General features: G+C 36.8%; 1 pseudogene; it reads right to left on the bottom strand.

Annotated features, from left to right (window-relative positions):
• Window positions 1-20,387: 20,387 nt before the first annotated feature.
• On the bottom strand, window positions 20,388-22,715 carry LOC139008430 (small ribosomal subunit protein eS24 pseudogene; annotated as a pseudogene).
• Window positions 22,716-22,967: the final 252 nt, after the last annotated feature.

Raw genomic sequence — 22,967 nt, 5'->3', positions numbered from 1 at the left:
GACACCACTGGGGCGGGGGTTGCGGGCTGGCCTGCGCGGAGCGATCCCCTTGGTGATAGGAGGGCGGGAGGGCTCGGGCGCAGGCCAGGCGGCAACCCTGGACCCCACTGGGGCCGGGGTTGCCGGCTGGCCTGCACGGAGCGATGCCATGGCGATCAGAGGGCGGGAGGGTGGTCTGAGTTTGCTGCTGCCTATAAACCGAGAAAAAGTTGTAAAATGAAGTACTAATCTCTAGGGTTTAGGTCAGACCAAGGAGTAGTGCCAGTCAACCAGAAGCTGGCTCATGGCTGGCCAGTGCGGAGGTGGTGGCAGGAGCCTCTCCCACTTCCAAGGCAGCACTAAGAATGTCTAACTAACAGTTTAGGCCCGATCCCTTGGGGGCCTAAGCCTTTCGTCGAACATCCCCCGAGGGCTCCCTGGCTACCAGAAGGATGTCTGACTGCCAACTTAAGCCTGATCCCCCAGGGAGTGGACCTAAGTCAACAGGTGGACATCCCCCAAGGGGTACTGGACTGCAAATGGGCACAGGCCGGGCTGAGGGACGCACGCCCCCCCCCCCCCACCGAGTGCACAAATGTCTTACCTAATAATAGACAAACATGTAAATTAACTGTCCCTCTGCTACACTCCCCAGCCAATCAGGAGATTATGCAAATTAACCCAAAAAAGATGGTGGTTAATTTGCATAGGTAAGGGCGAAGCGGTAGAGTGAAGACTGAAGGCTCAGGCTGGAGCGAAAGCCCGGGTCCAAGGTGCCGGATGAAAACTGGTGCTGGCAGCTAGGGGAAGGGAAGGCCTATTGCACGAATCTCTTCGTGCAACGGGCCTCTAGGTTAGATATAAATAATATTCCAGATTTGGCCTGTGAGTCATAGTTTGCCCACCTTTGCATTAGTATACTAGTAGTTATGATTCTGTCTGTAATTGCATAATGATAATGAGATTCTATCTTGTGCTCTTTTATCTTTTGCTTTACCTCTGTTTCAGAGATGTGCACTTTTATAAATACCACTTCCCTTCCCAGCACCTAATCCAGGATCATTTTGTTGTGCTATCTTTTCAAACCGATTTGTTACCAACTTTTCCTCCCTATAAATGCTGTGCATTTCTCCTAATCTCCTGCTGTCCATACCACACTGTGCCTTTCTCGTTCCTTAGCCAAGTGCACCTGCTGCCCTGGCTTCTTATTGCTGTTTCAAATTTTTATGCTGCATCATCATCCCTTCTGCTTTCTGCAGTAATATTTCAGTAGAAGGAGAAATGTTTATTTAAAATAAACCGAGTAAAACAGACATTCCTAGATTCTGACACCAGAGAAATAGCATGCCATCTGCCCTCCATAAGGCACTCTTTGCCTGAGGGACAAAACCGTATCACCCAGGTAAGCTCTTACTAATGTGTAAATTGTACTGCAATGTACAAATTGTGGTTGTCATTCTAGACCTCCTGTCCTTTTGCTGCCCTCAGTTCTATAGTACATAGTTAATCCTTCTTTCTAGTGTATATATTTTGACATCTCTTCCCCTGGAATACAGCAACCACTAGTCTTATAAATGAAAAATTTAGAATATCTCACTCATTATGTTCTTGTGCCTTCAGTTGCTCAGTATGTATAGTAGGGTTTTTAAGGTAAAAAAAAAAACAAAAAAAAAAAGCACCTTTTAAGTACCACTGCTACATAATTAGAGGTTAATAAGGTGAACTTAAAACATATACATACATTGGTATTTTAAATGTCATCCTTGGTAAATGAATGATTTATAAAAATAAGTGAGCATGCTCTGTCTTGCAAATTTCAAAAAAAATAAATCTGTCATCAACTTACTCAATAAAGAAATATAAACTATGGCAAAAATAAATTGTTTCTCAATATTTACATTAGACATCTATAAACAACACATAGTTAAATAGCTCTTTATCCAATATGACAAGATTTATATTAAGATGAATTTTACATATAATAAATTTCAGAGTACTTAAATTGATGAGTTTCTATAAATGCAAACACCTATGTTAGGACCAACACAATTAAGATAAAATGTGTTTTCATTCCTCCAGAAAGTTTTTTTATGCCTATTTCCAATTAATCCCCCTCCACTCATAAGTAAACTCCAATATTATTTCTATCTCCACAGAATTAGTTTTTTTTTTCTGAACTTCATATAAATTGAATCATAGAGTATATTTTACTTTGTTTCTGATTTTTTATTCATCATAATGTTTTGGGATTTATTCGTATGTTCTGTATTCTAAAGGTCCATTCCTTTCATTGCAGAGGATTATTGCATTGTGTAAATAATGGGTCATAAATGTACCCCAATTAGTTCATTCATTATGCAGTTGACAGGATTTTGAGTAGTGAGGGTTTTGTTCATTATTCATGAAGTTGCTATGAACACTCATGAAGAAGTCTTTGTGGTGGACCTAGGTGTTTATTTCTCTTGGTAGAATACTTTGAAGTGTGTTGCTGCATTATAGGGTAGATGTACCTTCAACTTTAAAGACATTGACAAACCCTTTTCCAAAGTTGTTGCAGCATTTTACATTCATCATCAATGTTTGTGCGATTCAGTGGCTCCAATTCTTATAAAATACAATGCTTATAATATTTTTAATTTTATCATTTTTATTAGTTGTAGGATAGTTTCATATACATTTTCCTGATGACTATTGATGTCAAGTATTTATTTAGGTGCTTATTGGATTGCCATATCATCTTTTGGAATTTCATATTATCTCCTTATGTTTTATATATATACTAGAGGCCCGATCCATGAAATTCATGAAAGGGGCTTAGTCTCCACTGCCTCACCCATCTCTGCCTCCACCCCGCCACCTCGGCTTCATTGGGAAGGTCATTCAGAAGGACATCTGATCTAGTTAGCATATTATGCTTTTATTATTATAGATATATACTAGGGGCCCAGTACGTGAATTCATGCACCTTTAAAGGAATGTGGGCCATGAGACTTCGATAGGCACAGGGGCAGGTCTCGGCCCATACTCTGCACCCCCGCCCGGCTCCTCCCGCAGTAGCTCCGGTTCCCTGTCCGCCAGCAGCCCCATTCCCACCACCGCTGCTCCTATGTGCTGACAGCGCCAGCCCTGCTTGAACCTGCTGAAGGCATGGAGTGATTGGGGCTGTTGCTGGCAGCGGATGCAAGAGGCGGCTGCTGGCCCTGATTTCCACTTAGGAGCAGGGTTAGGTGGAGAAGCCCTGAGGGGCGATTGGGGCTGGAAGCTGCTGCTCGCCCTTGCTGATGGCACCAAGCGATTAGGGCTGGTGTCGGGCGCTGGCAGTGGGTGTGAGCAGTGGCTCTGGCACTGGCAGTGGGTGCGAGTGGGGCCTGCACCGGCAGCAGTTGTAAGCACTGGGCGGGACTGCGACACATGGGAGCAAAGTATTTTCAGTAACCACCTGGGGCTCGCCCTGATGAAAACGACTGGCTCCCTGCCTTGGTCTGGTGCCCCTGCTCACCTGCTCCACCATCCCACTGTGGCCGATGCCCACCATGTTCTGCGCATGCCCACTGGTGGTCAGCACACATCATAGTGATTGATTGTTTGGTTGTTCGGTTGTTCCAGTTGTTCTGCCATTCAGTCTATTTACACATTGGCCTTTTATTATATAGAATATATATATGTATATATATATGTGTGTGTGTGTGTGTGTGTGTGTATATATATATATATATATATATATATATATAATTTATAAGAAGTCTTTATATAACCTGACTCTAAATATCTGGCATACATAACCTTGACTTGCTTATTCATTTGCTTGAGAGTTTTGAAAGCAGTAAAAATATTTTTAAGTAAGTTTATATTTTAGAACAATTTAATATATACCGTAAAATTGCTAAGTAGTACAATATTTCCTGTAGACTCCACATCTACTTTCCCCTATTAAGAACATCTTATGTTAGTATAGAATATTTGCCACAATTAATTAAGCAATATCAATGCACTGTCATTAACTAAAGTTTATACGTTTTCATATTTCCTTCTCTCCCCCTACCCCAAGATCCTTTTTTTCTGTTTCAAGATCCCATTCAGTATCCCATTTTACATTTAACAGCAATGTCTCCTTATGTTCCTCTTGGTTGGGACCATTTCTCGAGCATTTTTTATGGCTGTGGTTGTTTTGAGAAGTCCCAGTCAAGGATATTGTGCAATGTTCCTTATGTGGAATTATCTAATATTTTTCTCATGACTAGACTGGACTTATACATAATTAAAAGATCACAAAGATAAAATATCATTTCATCCCATCATAAGATACATCCTATCTATCTGGTCATTATTGTTGGTGTTGATTTTGATGTTTTGGCTGAGGTAATATTTGTCAAGTTTCTCAGAAAAGTTCCCACATAACTTCCCCCACTCATTCCTTATCATGCACTTTGGAAGAGACTCACTATACAGAGCCTAAACTTAAAGGGTAAGAAGTTATATGCCACCCTGAGGAAATGGTTTCTGCATAAACTATTTGGAATTCTTTGAAATTGGAGATTTGTGTCTTTCCCCCATTATGTATAGATTCAATAATTTATTTTTATCAGTATGGACTCATGGACATATATTTAACACTTTGGGTTACAATACTTTATATATTTTGCTGCTCAAAATGTTCTAGCTTTGGCTACTGTGACCTTTTTTCAGTTGGTCTCTGTGTCCTTAAAAATACTCCCTCACTTTGTGTTTGTGTATGTGTGTGTTTGTGGTTTATTTGTTTGTTTGTTTAAAATGAATACTTTATTTTTAGAGCAGTTTTAGAGTTACAGAATAATTGGACAAAAAGCATAGAGCGTTTTCATTAGTGAGGTACATTGTTATAATCGATAAGCCAATCTGGATATGTTATTAGCTAAAACCCATCGTGTACAATAGAATTCACTTTTTGAGTTGTGCATTCTGTGGGTTTTGACAAATGCATAATGTGTTGTATTCACCATTACAGTTTCATACAGGATAGTTTTAGTACCTACACATCCCCTGTGCTCCAACTATTTATTCCTCTCCCTATCTGGCAGATTGTTCTGTCTGTACAGCTTTTCCTTTTCTAGAATGTGTTATACAGTTGGAATCATAAAGCATGTAGCCTTTTCAAATTCTCTTCTTTCACTTGGCAATATGCATTGCGATCCCCCCATGTCTTCTGCGAATGGTTCCCTTATTATATGTGTAGCTTTGTAAGTAACTGCAAACTGCTTCCAAAGTGGCTGTAGCATTTTGCATTCTGACCAGTAATGAATGGGAATTTGTTGTTCCATATCCTTGCCAGCATTTGGTATTATAGGGGTTTTGGGTTTTAGTCATTCTAATAGCTGTGTTGTTGCTTTAATTTGAAAATGCTAAATGATGTATGATGCTAAACATCTTTTCATATGTGTATATGCATTTTTGATCATTCCTTTACTTTCTGGTGCTGTAGGATAATCCAGGCTTATCTTATGTATTTCCTGCCTCAGTTCTAGAATAAGTCATTTCCTTTAGGAAACCCTATTTTTTCCTATGAAAAAATAGTATTAGAAACCAAAATATGTGCTTCTCCATGCTTGATACTCCTGGGGTGTCATTGCTCTTAAGCCATCTCAGCTGACAGAACAAGGACATTTATATGTGTACAAATATAATCTGTATACATATACATAACTATATTTATTGCCATATGCAACCATTTTCAACTACAGTAAGCTAAGCGTGAGTTCATACTGGTGTTTCCAACTCTAGTGCCTTCCTACATGAATCATTCTATCCTCCTGCCCCTGATCAACTCTAACTTCTCACTTCATCAGTACAACCCCTGGCTCCCACAATCTGTTGACAATATACTTATTTATTCAATACAGTATTCTGTATGGGGATATCAGAATTAACTGTTACCTCCAGGTGAAACAACGTTGTCAGCTCGAGTACAGTAGTTATATACAGTTGTTTGGGCCTTTATTCTTATAGAGTCCACTCTTTCCAAAATTACCTCAGTCAGTACTTTTTCTCCTGACTCCTTTCAGTGAGATTGTTTCATATGTTTGTAATACAAATAGATTGTTTGGTCACATTCTTAATGTCACTTTCTCAGAAGCCCAGACCTCCTAAATGATATTTTTAAATTTGCCTACATAAACATTTTATACTTTATGCTGCAAAGTTCTGTGGGTTTTGACAAATGCATCGTGTTATGCACCCTCCATTACGATTTTATATAGAACTAGAAGCCCGGTGCATGAAATTCGTGCATGGTGGGGGGCCTCAGCCCAGCCTGCACCCTCTCACAATTTGGGACCCTCCAACATTCCTCTCACAATCCAGGACTGCTGGCTCCTAACTGCTCACCTGCCTGCCTGCCTGATCACCCCTAATTGCTCGCCTGCCTGCCTGATCACCCCTAATTGCTGCCTGCCCCTAACTGCCTCTGCCTTGGCCCCTGCCGCGGCAGCTTCATCCAGAATGACATCTGGAAAGTTGTTTGGCTGTCCAGTCTAATTAGCATATTATGCTTTTATTATTATAGATAGTTTCATTACTTTAAAAAAAATCCTCAGTGCTCACTTATTCAACCTTCCACTTTAAACTCCTAGAAACCTCTGTTCTTTTTTCTCCCTATAACTTGGCCATTTCTGAAATGTCAGATAATTGGAATCATATAGGCTACAATGTGACTTTGCAAACTGACGTCTTTCACTTATTGACAAGCATTTAATATTTAGCCCAGTCTTTTTGTGGTTCGATAGCTAATTTTTTTTTATTGCTAAATAATAGTCCATTGTTTGACTATACTAAAGTTTGTTGGAAGAATGTGTATCCTGCTGTTGTTAGATGGAATATTCTATAAATGCCAATTAAATTCAGTTGATTGATGGTGCTGTTTAGGTCAATTATATTTTTATTGATGCTCAGAAGGCAGTTGAAGTCTCTGATTATACTAGTGGGCTTCTTTATTTCCCCCACAATTCTATCAGTTTTAGCCTTGTATATTTTGATGTTTTGTTGTTAGTTGCGTAGATGTTTAGGATTGTTATGCCATTGTAGGGAATTACCCCTACATTGTATAAGACTTCATGTTTTTATTGATAATTTTCTTCTGAATTCTGCTTTTTCTGAAATTATAACCAGTCCAGTGTTTTATATATTACAGTTAACATGGCATATTTTTATCTGTCCCATTACTTTAATTTGTTTTTGATTTTATATTTAAGACTAGACACCCCAGTGCACAAAATTCTGCACTGGTAGGGTCCCTAGCAGCTAGTGGCTGCCAGCCAGGGCCTCCCTCCCTTCTTCCAGCCGGCCCCGCCCCCTGGTCAACTCCCAGATGAACTCCTGGTTGAGGGGACAATTTGCATACTAAGCTTTTATTATATAGGATGAATTGCATAAGCACAGCAAATGATTGACGTGTCATTTTTATGTACATTGACAATGTTTTAATTTGTTTATTTAGACAATTCATATTTAAAATGCTTATTTATATAATTGGACTAACAAAAGCTGCCATGTCATAACCATTTTTTCTAGTCATTAATTTTGTCCTATATGTGTTGAAAGCCAGACATGTTTAATGGATTCTGGAATACAAGGTATATAGGTCTTTAGTAGTAGGATTTGTGGTGAACTCTGGCTAGTAGTTAGATGGCTTAATGTTTGCCAAAATTTTCACATTCCTCTACTGTGCTTTTGCTGTTATTGCCCTATTAACACAGGGTTTTCCTCACTACTCTTCCTCAGAGGAAGTCTACTTCTCTGCCCTCTTTCAGCTGACAGGCACTGTTATTACACACTAGAGCAACTGTTTTTAACCAGTGTGTCCCAAGAATTTTTAAAACGTGCAATACCTGGTTATTTAGTCAGAGGCCCTGACCTCTCCTCCATTAGATTGTCAAATGAAAAATTAACCACAGCCAAAACAACAATAGTAGGGTAGTATGAATGAATCAAAATTATACCAATTTTTTTTTTCAGATGGGCAAAAACTATAATATACTTTCTGGTGTGCCACAGAATTTTAGTAATTAGTTTATCGGTACCATGAGATGAAAAGGGATGAAAATTGCTGTGCTAGAGCACTGCTGGCATGGTGGTCAGGTGTGGGGGAAGGGAAGCATCTACACTAATAAAAGAGAAAGATGCAAATTGACCATACCTTCATGACACACAGCAGACAATCAGGAGTGGGTATGCAAATTAACCCAACAAAGATGGCAGGTTAATTTGCATACGCAGGTGCCGAGTGGCCGGTGCAGGGCGGGATGCTTGCATTGTCAGCATGGTGACGATGCAGGTGTTCCGCACCATCCAAGCTGCTCCAGGCCTCTGGGTCACATGGGAAGGCGGCTCTGGGCTGAAATGAAGGCAGAAAGGTGGCTCCAGGCCAGAGCGAAGGTGATGCCGGCAGCCAGGGGGAAGGAAGGCCCATTCTTGCAAGAATCTTTGTGCATCAGGCCTCTAGTTCTAAAATATTATGATTGCATCTCTTTCTTTTAGTGGGCCTCTGTCTCTGGTTTGTCAACTTTCACAAGTGGTTTTTAAGTGATATAACTGCTGCACCCCCTTATCTGAGACAGAATGAGGGAAAGCTCTCCTCTCATTGGGGCGAGACTCTGGTAAAAGCTTTGTATTCTGGAGAGTTGGCCTTTGTAAGGAAGATGCCCTATTTTTATTTCACTGGGATCAATCTTTCCCACTGCCAGAGTCAAGAGGGGATCTTTGAGACATGGTGAGTTTTCTGAAGATAAAATTCGCAGACATGAAGAGACCACCAAGGCCAGAGCTCCTGGAGCTCCTCCCTCTCTAGCTAGCTACTCCACTTTCAAACTCCAAAAACTCATCACCTTGACCTTTCAGTGTCCTTTAAGTTTATGGCTCCTGAGACTGTTTTCCAGGTAAGCAGACCTCAGCTCTAAGTCTCTGAATTTACCTGTCTTTCCAGATTTCAGGGTGGATGTTTAATTTAAATTTTTTTTTCAGTTTTTTTCTTCTGTTGTTTTGTTTGCTTTTTAATTCTAAGAAATCTTTTTCTATCCTAAGGTCATGAATATTCTTTTCTAATTTTTTTTTGGCAGGGGTTTCATATTTTTAACATTTATGTTTAGGATTTACCATCTTTGTCAAATTAGTTGTGGTCTGGAATTAGGCGAGGATTTAGGATCATCTTTTTTCAACATTTACCTAGTTGATGCAGCACCATTTCTTGAAAATACATTCTTTCATTCTGAACTTCTGGCACTTTTGTTGAAATTCGATATCTGTATAAAAGTGGGCTATTTCTAGTTTCTGTCTTCTGCTTCATTGATCAAGTATACAGACTTCATTCAATACTACAGTGTCCTATTACTGAATCTTTAAAATGTTTTAGTTTGCATTAAACAATCATTTGTTTTTAAAAGTAATTTAGAAGCAAAGCAATTATCTTCTATAATTCCCCATATACTTACTTTTAAAGGTGCTCATCATTTCATCCAATAGATCTAAAGTTCTATCTTGGACAATTTTCCATTTATTCTGGAGAATTTTCTTTATCACTGTTTGTAGTGTAGGAATTACCTCAAATTTTGTTTTTCCTAAATTGTTTTTATTTTATATTCATTTGAAAGATGTATTTTTTTGGATATTGAATTCTGAAATTACAGTTACCTGTTTTGTTCTATTGTGTTTTGATTTATTCCTGATTTTTAAAAATATACTCTTTTTCCTATCATTGTTTTCTCAATAAAATGTGGTTTTTTTAAAAAGTCATTTAAAAAAAAAAAATTGCCTAGCTTTGGTTTTCAGCAGTTTGCTCATATGTACCTTTATTCATCCTATGTTAGTTTTGCTGAGCTTTTTAGATTTCTAATAAAATGTGTTCACCAAATTTACAAGACTCTCAGTAATTATATATATATATATATATATTTATTTGTTTGTTTATTTTATTGTTTAAAATATTACAAACAATAGTACATATGTTCCCTTTTCCCCCATTGACCTCCCCCCAGCATCTCCCACCCTTTGCACATGCCCTCACTTCCCTATAATTTTTAATTATTTCCTATTCTTTGTTGCTATTTATTCTGTTACTCCAATTACATATATGTTAGTCTAGTTTATAGTTCTCACAACTTATTGAGTTCTGATCCATTTTATTTTTCAGCTTGATTTTCTCTTTATATTTCATGTTGAATCTTTATTCAAGTTTATAATCCTATGTTTTGCCATCTCAAATCTTCTGTTTAATTCATATGTGTTTGTTTAAATTTCAGATATTACAGTTTTTATATCTAGAATTTTCATCTGATTATTTTGTATAGTATCTACTTCTTTTCTGAGGTGGTCTGTTTGCTTGTTATGACCGTGGACTGCAGTATTTGTAATACCTGCTCTGTATGATTTCCATATTCCTCCGTAGAAAATTACCACAAATTACCTGCTTGAAGTAGCACCAATTCATTTTCTCACAGTTTTGCAGGTCATCAATCTGGATGCATTTCATCAGTGTCTACTAGATGCTTAGGGTCTATCAAGGCTGAAATCATGATGTCAGCTGGGTTGATTTCTTATCCGGGGGTCTAAGAGGCAATCCAGTTTGAAGTTTATTCTTGCTTCTGAGTGAACAATTTTATTTGTGAATGTACAACTAGGGTACCTATTGTCTTTCTAGCTCCTGGCCTAAGGCTACTTGCAGACCTTTCTCACATCTTAGAAGCTACCCTCGTCTTTGCTTGTGACCCCTCCATCTTAAAAGCCAGCACTAATGTGTCAAATACTTCTTGTGCTCCAAATTAAGTAGATAGAAGACTTTTTATGTTTAAAGGGTGAATTTGCTGAGACTAGGTTCAACCAATAGGAGATCTATATATATAAAGAAAGTGATTCCCACGATTATGGTTCAATTCTGTAGTGTGGGCTGGTAGTAGAGTCACACTGTTTCTATCTGAAAACTAGTAAGTACCTGGGGACTAGGGAGAGTCTATGGTACAGATGAAGTCTGAAGGCCGCCTGCTGGAGAGTTCTTCCTTCATCTGAAGGCCTGTCTTATCACTTTATTTATTTATTTTAATATATTTTATTGATTTTTTGCAGAGAGGAAGGGAGAGGGATAAAGAGTTAGAAACATCAATGAGAGAGAAACATCGATCAGCTGCCTCCTGCACACCTCCTATTGGGGATGTGCCCGCAACCAAGGTACATGCCCTTGACCGGCATCGAACCTGGGACCTTTCAGTCCACAGGCCGATGCTCTATCCACTGGGCCAAACAGGTTAGGGCATGTCTTATCACGTTATTCAGGCCCTGATTGGGTGAGGCCCACCCACATTATGGAGGACAACCTGCTTTACTGAGTTCATGAATTTAAATGTTGATTTTATCCAAACACACCGCCAAGTTGACACATAAAATTAATCACCATAAGTAGTAACCTTAATTTATATCTCTTTCATTTTTTTCTGCCATGTTACATTTTGTGATATCTCAATATACTATAGTTCCAGGAATTTGGACAGAAATTGGAGGGAGGGGGTTGTGGGAGGGGGATTTTAGGATTCTTCCAGCACATATTTTAAAGTTCTTGTCTGTTCATTTTAACACCCATGTCATCTCAGTTTGTACTTGCTTTTTCTCTTGATCTTTAATCACATTTATTTCCTGTCCAGTTACTCTTTACTAGATAGTGAGTATGATGGTGTATAGTAAGTCTGAAATCTGTTATCTTCTTCAAAAATGTGTTTGTGTTGTAGTAGGTAACTAAATCACTGTCATTTTGAATTTGTGGAAGTTTGCTATTATGCTTTTATTTTTTTCTTTAGAAACACCCTAAGTACTGCAAATCCAATCTTAATTTTCAGGTATGGAAATTGTAACTCTTAAATAATAAATCTATAGTATTTATGTTCCTTATAATGTTTTGAGGCTTATACGCCATGCTCGATTTCTGCTATAGCTTAGCAATTACAGCCTTCCAATGGTTACTTTCTGATGGGCTTCCTGAGGTTGCCCTTTTACATGTCTAGGTCAGGGATTATTTAAAGATATATAGGGACTGGAATGCAAATTGTGGAGTTGTCTCTCTTGGGTGGCTTCCTTCTTTACAGGATTTCCCCAATCAATTTCCAGCCAATCTGGCAGCTCAGACCTCTATTTTCTAACAACGTAAATTAATAAGACTGCATCTTTCTGCTTGAGTTTTAGTTACCTTATACTTCATGGACCCAGGATTTTAATCAGATTGAAGCATTATAAGAATTTAATTTAATATACTTCCTTTTTTTTCAAAAGGATTGCATTTAGTCAAATTTCTATTTCATTTTCTTTTCCTTCTAGTGTTTTCCTTTCAGTACTTTTTAAAAAAATTTTGTTCCCTAAATTGTATTTGTTTATTTATATTTAGTTAAATAAAAATACTTTTTTTCCTTAAAAATAAAATAAAGACAGAGTTTCTATATTTAACAATTTCAAATTAAAACATGTCCTAACTCTATCAATTATCCTTTACATGTTTCTCAGCAATTAAAAATTCATTGATCAAAACCCTAATATATCTCAAAGTTTTCACTTAGTTATGTTCTGAATGCTTGTAAATTTCTTGTGTTTAATGATATTTTCACAAAATTAAAGACATGATCATTCAAAAAACATTTCATTATCCCATTATAATAAACACAAATATGAATATAAAAAATCTGTTATTGCTCCATAATTTTCAAGATATGGCCAATAAATTTTTCCAGATTTGGCTGCAGTGAGCCTCTGCTAGAGAGCTATGGTAAAATATAGGAGGATATTAAGACAACATGACTAAATCAATTGATGTTTTAAACTTCTCATATAAATCATAGGCTAAATGTAATATGGGGTTTGGGCCACGTAATTCACAGTTTACAGATGCTGGGTAAGTCAGTGTATAGAAATAAAACATATCATATATAAACTTATTATGGTAAGCTAAATAAAGTACCATACCATTTTTCTCTGATTTTAGTCTAATCATGATAGAGGTTTCACAACTTAAAAGGCTTGCCTATTAATTAATTATTTTTAAAATTAAAAATAATATATTGATTTCAGAGAGAGGAAGGGAGAGGAAGAAAGAGATAGAAACATCAATGATGAGAGAGAATCATTGATTGGCTGCTCCTACATGCCCCCTACTGGGGATCTAGCCTGCAACCTGGGTATATGCCCTGACTGGGAATCAAACTGTGACCTCCTGGTTCATAGGTTGATGCTCAACCACTGAGCCATGCCAGCCGGCTAATTATTTTTTATTAAAAAATAGTGTGTTTTTTTCTTCCTTCCTCCTGACTCCCAAGGAATATTTCTAAATTTTCCAATGCTAATTACTAAAATATATGCATTTTATCCAGAGAGTTGAGGCAAAGTAAAAAATGGATAAAGCTGGGATCATTTCAAATCACATTTAATGTTTCAGAAATTCTGTTTCTCACTATCTTACTTATTTCAGGTTGAAATTTTTCAACCATGGTGCTGTATCCTATTTAGTGTCCTATGAAAGTCTTTAAATAGCTACATAATCCTTATTGTTGATATCAGAGATATACGTTTGGGAATATTATTCAAAAAGTGTTAAATTTGTTTGTTGAAAGTATTTCAATAAATAGAAGCACACAAAACTAATTAGCTTTGGTACTCAGAACACAGACAATAAAATCATCACTCAATCAGCAAAGATTACTGAAAACCAAGTGTTTCCAACAGTAATATGTGGTTCTAGAAAAATAGTAACATAGACTGATATATAATCTACAGAACACAAGTACATTTTTCAGAGGGGAAACTGAGGCCAGGAAATATTTCAAAGTCACTCAGCCAACTGTGAGCTCGAACTGCAACTCACATTTATTTGAGTATAGATTGTAAACTCTTTCAATTCCACTATGAACCATTTAAAAAATATCCTTTAACTTTGTACTTGTCTTAAAGAATTTTGCTCTCAAGTTGAGGTGGCATGAGTAATGTATATGAATGACTAAAAGAGTGAGAAAGCCAAGTCTGTATGCAAAGTAGTGCTAAATCATGTTTTAAATATCAGTGAGTGTTAACAGTCTTTGAAGAATTCTCTATTTGGCAGATAGAAATTGAATTAGATCTTAAAGAAATAAACAATTTGAATAGTTTAAGGATGCATGATTAGGCAAAGACCAGCTGTACTTACTTTGAATAGAGCAAATTAAATGGCATATAATGATTTCAGTACTTCCTCCAAGTGAAGTTATATGAAATTTCATTTCTACTAAAGATGATTACGTGTATGTATATATGAATACATATATAAGTATGTGTGTATAATTTGCATAAAAATTTAATAATTTAAAATGAATTTCCAAATTTAAGGACCCACTACAATTAAAGAGTCATTATTATTATTATCATAATCTAAATATTTGTTAGTATTTTAAATATGATGTCAATAAGAGGTTCTAATTCAGTAATAGAACACAGTTTAGTATCAGCTGGTATCAAACAAATCCTCTCACAGTGAGGAATTATAACCTGCGGACAAATATAAAGTTAAGTAAATGGATAAATACTTAGCACGTAGGGGGGTGAGGGCATGTGGTGGGGGGTGGGAGCAGCTGGGAAGAGGGCAATGGGGGTAAAAGGAGACATATGTAATACTTTAAACAATAAAGAATTTAAATTAAAAAATACTTAACATGAGATTTATCCTCTTAACAAATTTTTAAGTGTATAATAGATTTTTGTTGACAGTATATACAATGTTGTACAGCATATCCATACAGCTCATCCATCTTGCATTACTGAAACTTCATGCTTGTTGATTGGAAACTCCCTATTTTCCCCTCCCCTGCCCCTGGCATCCACCAATCTACATGTGAGTCCCTGGATTTGACTAACCGAGACACCTCACAGAAGTACTTCTTTTTTTCTGACTGGCTTATTCCGCTTACCATAATGTCCTCCTGGTTCATCTGTGGTGTTGTATATTGCAGACTTTTCTGCTTTTTTTAAAGGCAGAATACTATTCCATTGTGTGTATATCCATTTTTATAATCCATTCATCTGTGATGGGCATTTAGGACATCTTGGCTACTGTGAATATTGCTGTAATGAATATGGGAATGCTGATATCCCTTCAATATCCTGATTTTAATTCTTTTGAATATATATATACCCCCAAGTGGAATTGTTGAATCATATGATAGTTCTTATTTTAAGTTTCTAAGGAAACTCCAAACTGTTTTCACAGCATCTAATGTATTTTTAGAGTATTAACAATAGTAAAAGTAATACAGAAAGAGATAGTGCTTTTTTCTATTTTATAGATGAAGAAACATATGGAAAAAGAGTTTAAGTCACTTGCACAGTGTCGCGTGGCCACTGAGTGATAGAACCATAACATAAGCACACATATTCAAATGGAAAGTAATATGATGAAATTTTTCACTTGTTTTCTCATTGACAAGATAAATTCTAACCACCACCATTACATTATTATCACTCATCCCAAGATGAGAGAAGACAAGAAACATGAAAAAATAATATAAAAGTCTCTACATAGCATACTTAGCTCTATGAATACACTGAGATTAATCTCTTACCTCCCAAACAAATGTATCACAGTTTAGACATTATCGATTAAGCACCAAAGAAACATAAATGCTTCATTTAGAATAGATTTTTCTAAATGAAACCATGACTATTCCTCTGGATAGACCTAGTCAATGCCTGCATTAAATAAAAATTAGGTTAACTCAGGACAAAAAATCAGTAGGGTTTTCTAAGTGCTGTCAAAAATATTATTTAACATGTTGAAAAAAATTTGACTACATTTTTTAAAAACTTCAAGTAGTTGTACTGTTTTGTTGATACAGCCACAAATGTAAAAGCTAATATATTTTAAAGCAGCAAAACATGGCTTCATATCACACAACATTTTATACATACTGTGTTATTTTATATAGTGTCTTCAGTCCCCCAGAAGTGTCATTACATTAGTGAGTGATTGTTTGGCAGTTTTACATTTATAATTGACCAGTAATGAAAATACAAGTGAGGGGAAAAAATATAAGATGTCAGATGGTGATAAATTTGTAGCACAATTTTTTCCTGTAATGTTCTATAATTGAAACAATATTTGGAAGAAATTATCTTAGAAGACATTTTTCCTGAAGGCATGCGTATGGAGAACTTTGCAAATTGCCTTTATTAAAATTTTATTGAAAACAAATTATTTAAGTTTTATTAATATTAACCCTTCAGTATAATGAGTAGTACTTTTATTATAATATTGAGTGCACAAGCATCAGAAATAACTCTATTCTTGAAAATGGTTCTGCTGTAACACTATGGTACTGAGTAATAGCTTCATGTAAGTCTTTTTTTAAAAATATATTTTATTGATTTTTTACAGAGAGGAAGGGAGAGGGATAGAGAGTTAGAAACATTGATGAGAGAGAAACATCGATCAGATGCCTCTTGCACGCCCCCTACCGGGGATGTGCCCACAACCAAGGTACATGCCCTTGTCTGGAATCGAACCTGAGACTCTTCAGTCTGCAGGGCAACGCTCTATCCACTGAGCCAAACCGGTTAGGGCTCATGTAAGTCTTTTTAATTCTTAACTCTGTGTGGACTTTTAAAAAACTGAAGCATAGGGAAAACAAACAAACATACCCAAACCTCTAAAGCTTGAGCTAATCATCTCCCACAGGTCTTCATTATAGTTCTGACCTCTTTCAGTAACACAAATTAGACATTTTCAGAACCTAGATTTGGATGAGATTTCTTGGGGAAGCCATGAAAGCAAAGGAACTGGAATCTAAAATCCTCAGCTGCTTTCACTTTAACATGAAAAATATAGGTCGCTAGCCTCTCAAACTCTTCATTTGCTATTGTTGTTTGTGTGTTCATTTTTTTCAGAAATCACCTTAAGCTAAACTCTATAATTATTTCTGTTTCTTTATGGACTTATTATTCTGTGCTCTACTGTACTTTTTGTGGACAAGGATATAAAAATTTCTTCGAGGAACTAAAACATACCCTGTACCAAAAATAACATTTTGAAACTCTATTTCAGGAAAGAATTATCATGATAAAATCTTCTTCCTAGTCTATATCTATATTGACCTATGTGCCTTAATCTTTGTCAAATAAGTTATAGCCTACAAAGCAGCAATAATTCTTCATAGGAAATAAAAAATACTTTTTTAATTGGTTTTGAATATCAAAACAAAACAACTGAGGTCATTGGCTTGTTTTCCACTGTCCCATTAATTCCATTCTTCAGCCATAGGTTGGTACCCTAACCTTGGAGAGTGACCGTGGAATGTGAATATTTATTTTCCTAAATTTAATACTGTGACAGGATGCACAAGAGTAAATAAATGCTTAAGTATCCAGTTATTTGACAGGCCCCAAATTTGCTAAAAATGAGCATTTTAATATCAAGCAAGGATGGATATTTTTCTTTTTTTAATATGTTTTTACTGAATTTGAGAGAGAGAGAGAGAGAAACATCAATTTATGAGAGAGAATCATTGATCGGCTGCCTCCTGCACACCCCCTACTGGGAATAAAGCCACAAACCTCACATGTTCCCTCACCAGGAATTGAAGCTCTTGGTTCCTGAGTCGAACTTCAACTGCTGAGCCACACCGGCCAGGCAAGAATTAATATTTTTCTGACTCAGCTTACTCAACTGTCAAGCAATGATTTTGGAGAGGCTTACTCACAAGCTTCTAACTATACCTAAGATTTCATGATTTAGTGAGTTAGTTAACACTCAGTATGCTACAAAGGTCACACAATGTAGTCATCAACTAAAAGATAGAAGAAAAGTTAATCATGCAGGAATCAGAGAACACTGTTAAATATCACAATTAGTCCTTTCTCAAATGTTTGCTATGAGACATCAGAAATATAATATTTTGTTGAGTTCAAATGATAAACATATACGAAGATATGAAAAGTGGTGATTTAACTTATAACTAAAGGCCTTATAACAAAAGTACAGAATAAATTAGTAACTTCGTAATTTAATTTGGTGAGAGGAAAAAAAAGACCTATACTGAACTTCATTAATTAAATATTTGGAAAGCAAAACGGAACATTTTTATTTTGACATTGCCCAACTATTTGTGCAGGGGAAAAAATGCTGATTAATGATGATCTTAACAGGAATAAAACTGTGGTCTACACTACATGGAATTGATCACATTTTACATTAATTTTTTAAAATAATGAGGTTAACAGAAGCTATCCTGCATAAATAAATTTTAGATGATTTTAATTAATTACCAGAATAGTAATTAAGCACTATTATTTTCAAAATTCTGAATTTTTTAGTAGAATATCCATTTTATTGTGAGACATAATGAGGAATTTTGGTATAAATGACATTTTGTATTTAGCAATAAATTAGTCAGCATATTTTATTATATTATTAATTCAGTAATCAGGTCATGGCTTAGCTTGTACTAATATTTATTAACTATTTACTACTTATTAGAATATCCTTTTTTTTAAAAAAAAATCCATGTTGTGCTCTTCACATTGTGTATTTATAAGATTTCACCCAGATGTGTATGCCTACATGTCAGTATCAAAGGTCAGCATTAACATAATGAATCTTGCAGGAAAATAAAGTAGCCACAGAAAGTTCACATGCTCAGGCAGAGAAGAATGCTATATATTTTTTTTTAATTTAAAAATTTCTAAATTCTTACTATTGTTACCAGAGAAAAATATGCCTTGTCTTCCCCATTGCTAGTGAGAGTGGGGTCCTTGTGCTATCCTGAGAAAAGGAATTTTCAGAGGCTCTCAAGGGAGGATGTCATATGGTAGAAAGCTTTACTTCTGTGGAATTACACCCCTGGGTTTCCAAAGTCCCATTTCCCTTGGTCCAGTCATAGAAGTGTAGCTGGGGTTTCAATAGAGCTAAAATCAGAGCCAGTGTCCAGAGTTTCCGTTCCTTGTTGGAACTGGGTCCAGTCCAGCATCAGGCAGCTGCACTCCATTGGTCCATTGTGTGTGGAGGTCTTCATGACCCTGGGCCATACGGGAGAATGCCAGGAAGCCAAGCCTGAGCCATGAGCCAAGAGGGACCAAGAAAAACCTAGAGAGTAAGCTTCTTTGTTCAGGCAACTATATTTCACTAATCTCCGCACACTTGTAGTTGCCATGCCTATTCTGGTCAACAGCCTCTGTGCCCAGGTGTGATTGGCAGGTAAGTACCTTCCTATGCCATCCCAACTTTCCTGCGCATGCATCCATTTTCCCTTTGTTGGATCCCTCCCCCTAGAGAACATGCCTATAATGTCTGGCCTTTCCCTTGCTCCTTTCCTATTATTAATAACTAGCTAATGACAGTGGTATCAGAATTACTTTAGATACTAGATGATAATTCACAAATATTTAATCAACATAATTGTATTGCCATTATTGAAACACAAATTTCAACTGAGTAAATTTGAATATCTAATTGGCTTTACTAAACCATTTATGAATCGGACAGCATCCCATCTAGCAACTAGAAGGTTAAGGTTTTTATAGGAAGAAGGGCGGGGTAAGGGAGGTATTATCAAAAGAAAAGAAAGGATTATTCTTGGATCCAGACACGTTTTTTAGGAGGGAAGCATATAAGAAGGGTTTTTACAATGCAGATTGCCTCTTTTTTCTCTGAGGGATGGTGAGGTCCCATGTGACAGATTATTTTATTGTTGCTTGACCAGAAAATTCCCAAACTGATTATGTTTCCGGGAGAGGTTGAAACTGCAATTAGATCAGGTATTAAACTAGGTTTGGTATCAGGGGCTTTTAGTACGAGTGACACTATTTTGGACCTGAGGGTGTTGTTTTTTTTTTACTTTAACACCATCAAAATTATTTTCTCAGTAATTTTGAGTTTATGTTGATCAGTACATGTTTAAATATACTACTTTGTGCCCTGCTGGGTGGCTCAGTTGATTAGGATGTCATCCTGTACACCTTTGTGAGTTCCTTTCCTGGTCAGAGCATATACCTAGGTTGTGGGTTTGATCCCCAGTTGGAGCACACAGGGGAGGCAACCAATAGATCTTTCTCTCTCATATTGATGCCTCTCTCTCTCTCTTTCTTCCTCTCCCTTCCTATCTCTCTAAAAATCAATGAAAACATATCCTCATGTGAGTATTTTAAAAAATACTACTTTGCTATAGTAAGAGATCTACACATTTAAGTTACATTAAACTAGATATGTACTTTATGTACAATTTATAAATTTATATCTATATGTTGAGATATGTCATAGGATTTAGAGAGAGCTGATGATTCTGATGTACTTTTAAACAAGATGGCAGGTTTTTTTTCACATGAAAGTTTCTAGTTTATTAATCCGCTCATGAAAAGTCTGCACAATCACAACAGATGAAGTTGCTGACGAATCTTTACTCTTTCTTTTGGACAGCATCAATGATGGCCTTTGCAGTACTCCTAACTTTCTTCATTCTGTTCTTGTATTGGGGTCTTCTTCTCATACTGGCCATGTCTTGCTAGTCTATGTTTGGGTTCATTTTTCTTTGCACAATCCAAGGAATCATCCATCTTGCCAAAAGCAGTTGTCAGGCCACCGCCAAAATGAGTTCTGAATCCAAATAGAAAGATGACACCTGATGTGGTCTTACACATTTTGGCTAGTTTTCCCCATATTTCTGTCTTGGGTACTGTTGCTTTCTCAGGGTGAAGGGATTCAATGACCATTTGTTTCTGCTGAAGTAGTCTGTTGATCATGAACTTCCTGGTCTGACTAGTCACTGTGTTGTCGATGATGGCAGCTGATCTTCAAGCAGCCAGGGAGGAAAAGCAAGATGGCAATTTTTAAATATGTTTTAATTACATGCAAATTATCTTTTACTTTATTATAACTCACTTTTCAATTTAATAAGTGTGTAAACTTAGGCCTCATTCCTAGTACAGTGTTTTCATGTTTTCACTTATCTAATGCTGATATTTTCTAATTAATGAAAACCATAGTCATTATGTTTAATGTTTGATACCTATCACCTAGTAGGCCGGAAGTGCTCCTTCTCACATACCACACCTAGGAAGCAATTGCCAGTACTAGGAAAATCCAAGAGCAGAACTTTTATAATACTGAAATCTCATCTCAATAAATTTGCATATCCATTCAAAATACCATTCTTATTTAGATTTTCATATTAGGTTTTATCTAAAAAAGCATTGACTAGAAACTACTCAAGTGAAAAATGTACATTTTACAGGGCGGTTAGGAAGATGGGGAAGCAGAAAAACATTGAAGATAGGAACTTCCTGTGAGCAGCACAGAAGCGGTGCATCAAGCTTTCTCTTCTGCAGCAATATTCTTAAAACTCTTAGTTAATGCAAACAATAATAGTAGTGTGTGTTGTTGAAGGTAGGGTAAAAGACAGATACATTCAACTCATGTGAGGTGTGAAAATGTAAGAAATGTTTTAGAATTACAAAACCAGTATTTGTCATTATTTTGGTTGGCCCCAAACCTGTGTTTTTCCTTGTCTCAGTATGGCCACCTCATTTTGCTGATGGAATCATCCGCCTTTCTCTTTTCCTAACACTAATATTTAATCTATCAGCAAACACTATTGTATTTATCTTGAAAATATATCAAAAATATATTTCTTTCCAATCCCTACATAATATCGTCTTTTATTTGAACAAGATGTTTTGTTGGTCTCCCAGCTTTTCCACTCCTACTCTTGACATTCCTACAGTCTGTTCTCCATAGGGTGATCAAAGTGACCCATTTAAAATCAAAATCAGATATTTTTCCGCTATCCCTAATGTGCAAGAGCCCCCTATCTCAGTCAGAATGAAATCCTAGGATATAACCAGTCCCAGCGTGTCTGGCTCATTGAAGCCAACACTCACCACATTACATAATCCTCTGTTCTTGATTTACTGTTTTTCAGTCCTGATGGTTTCCTTGCTTTTCCTCAAACAATTGAGCATGTCTCTGCCTCAGGGCATTTGCTTGCTGTTTCCTCTCCCTGGAGCGTTTTTTCCCCCTTGTAGGCAGATGGCTGGCTTTGTAGCTTCACCCAACTCTACTCAAGCATCACATCTTCAAAAAGAGTCTTTCTCTAACAGTGTGTGCAGAAAGGCACATACTGACCAGGGTCTCTTGATCTCCTGTGTTAGTTTTCTTTCACTGCTACACAAATTACTTCAAATTCTGTGACTTAAACCACACAAATTCATTATCTTACAGTTCTGCAGATCAGAATTCAGACACCCCTGGGGCCTCCTAGAATAAAATCAAGGTGATGGAAAAGGCTGCATTCCTGGGGGGTGGGTGTGTTTTCTTACCTTTTAGAGACTGATCACACCCTTTGTCTCATCCATGTTCAAAGTCAGTAACTGTGGGTTGAGTCCTTCTTATGCTGTCATCTCACTGGTTCTGTTTTCACATTTCTTTTTGAGCTGAAATATTTTCTGCTTTTAAAGACTCATGTGATAATAATGAGTCTGCCAGACTGTGCAGGATAAACTCTTCATCTCAAGATCCTTAACTTAATCACATCTGCAAAGTGCTTCTTGCTATTAAGGTGATATATTCACAGATTTCAAGGATTGAGGTGTGGACATCTTTGGATGCCATTCTTCTGCCCACCACACCTCCTCATTCTGCTTTATTTTTACCGATAGCACTTATCACCATCTGCAGTATCATCTGCTTGCTTATTTACTTCTATCTTTTTCCCCTTCACTGTATGCATATTTCTTGAGAACAAAGACTTTGTATATTTTTAAGGATTTTTAGAGAGAGGAAGGGAGAGAGAGAGAGACGAATTGATGTGAAAGTGAAACATTGATCAGCTGCCTCCTGAATACCACATCGAGACTGTAACCTGGGCATGTGCCCCGCCTGGGAATTGAACCACCAACCTTTCCGTGTGTATGGCTAACCAACTGAGCCACACCGGTCAGGGCTGTATATTTTCTTTACTGCTATATCCCTGAGGCCTGAA

The sequence above is a fragment of the Myotis yumanensis genome, unplaced genomic scaffold, assembly GCF_028538775.1.
Source record: "Myotis yumanensis isolate MYYU_CA2020_CCGP unplaced genomic scaffold, mMyoYum1.0.hap1 SCAF_4, whole genome shotgun sequence".
Lineage (NCBI taxonomy): Eukaryota > Metazoa > Chordata > Mammalia > Chiroptera > Vespertilionidae > Myotis > Myotis yumanensis.
The sequence above is the reverse complement of the archived record's forward strand: the minus strand, read 5'-3'. Positions and strand labels throughout refer to the sequence as shown.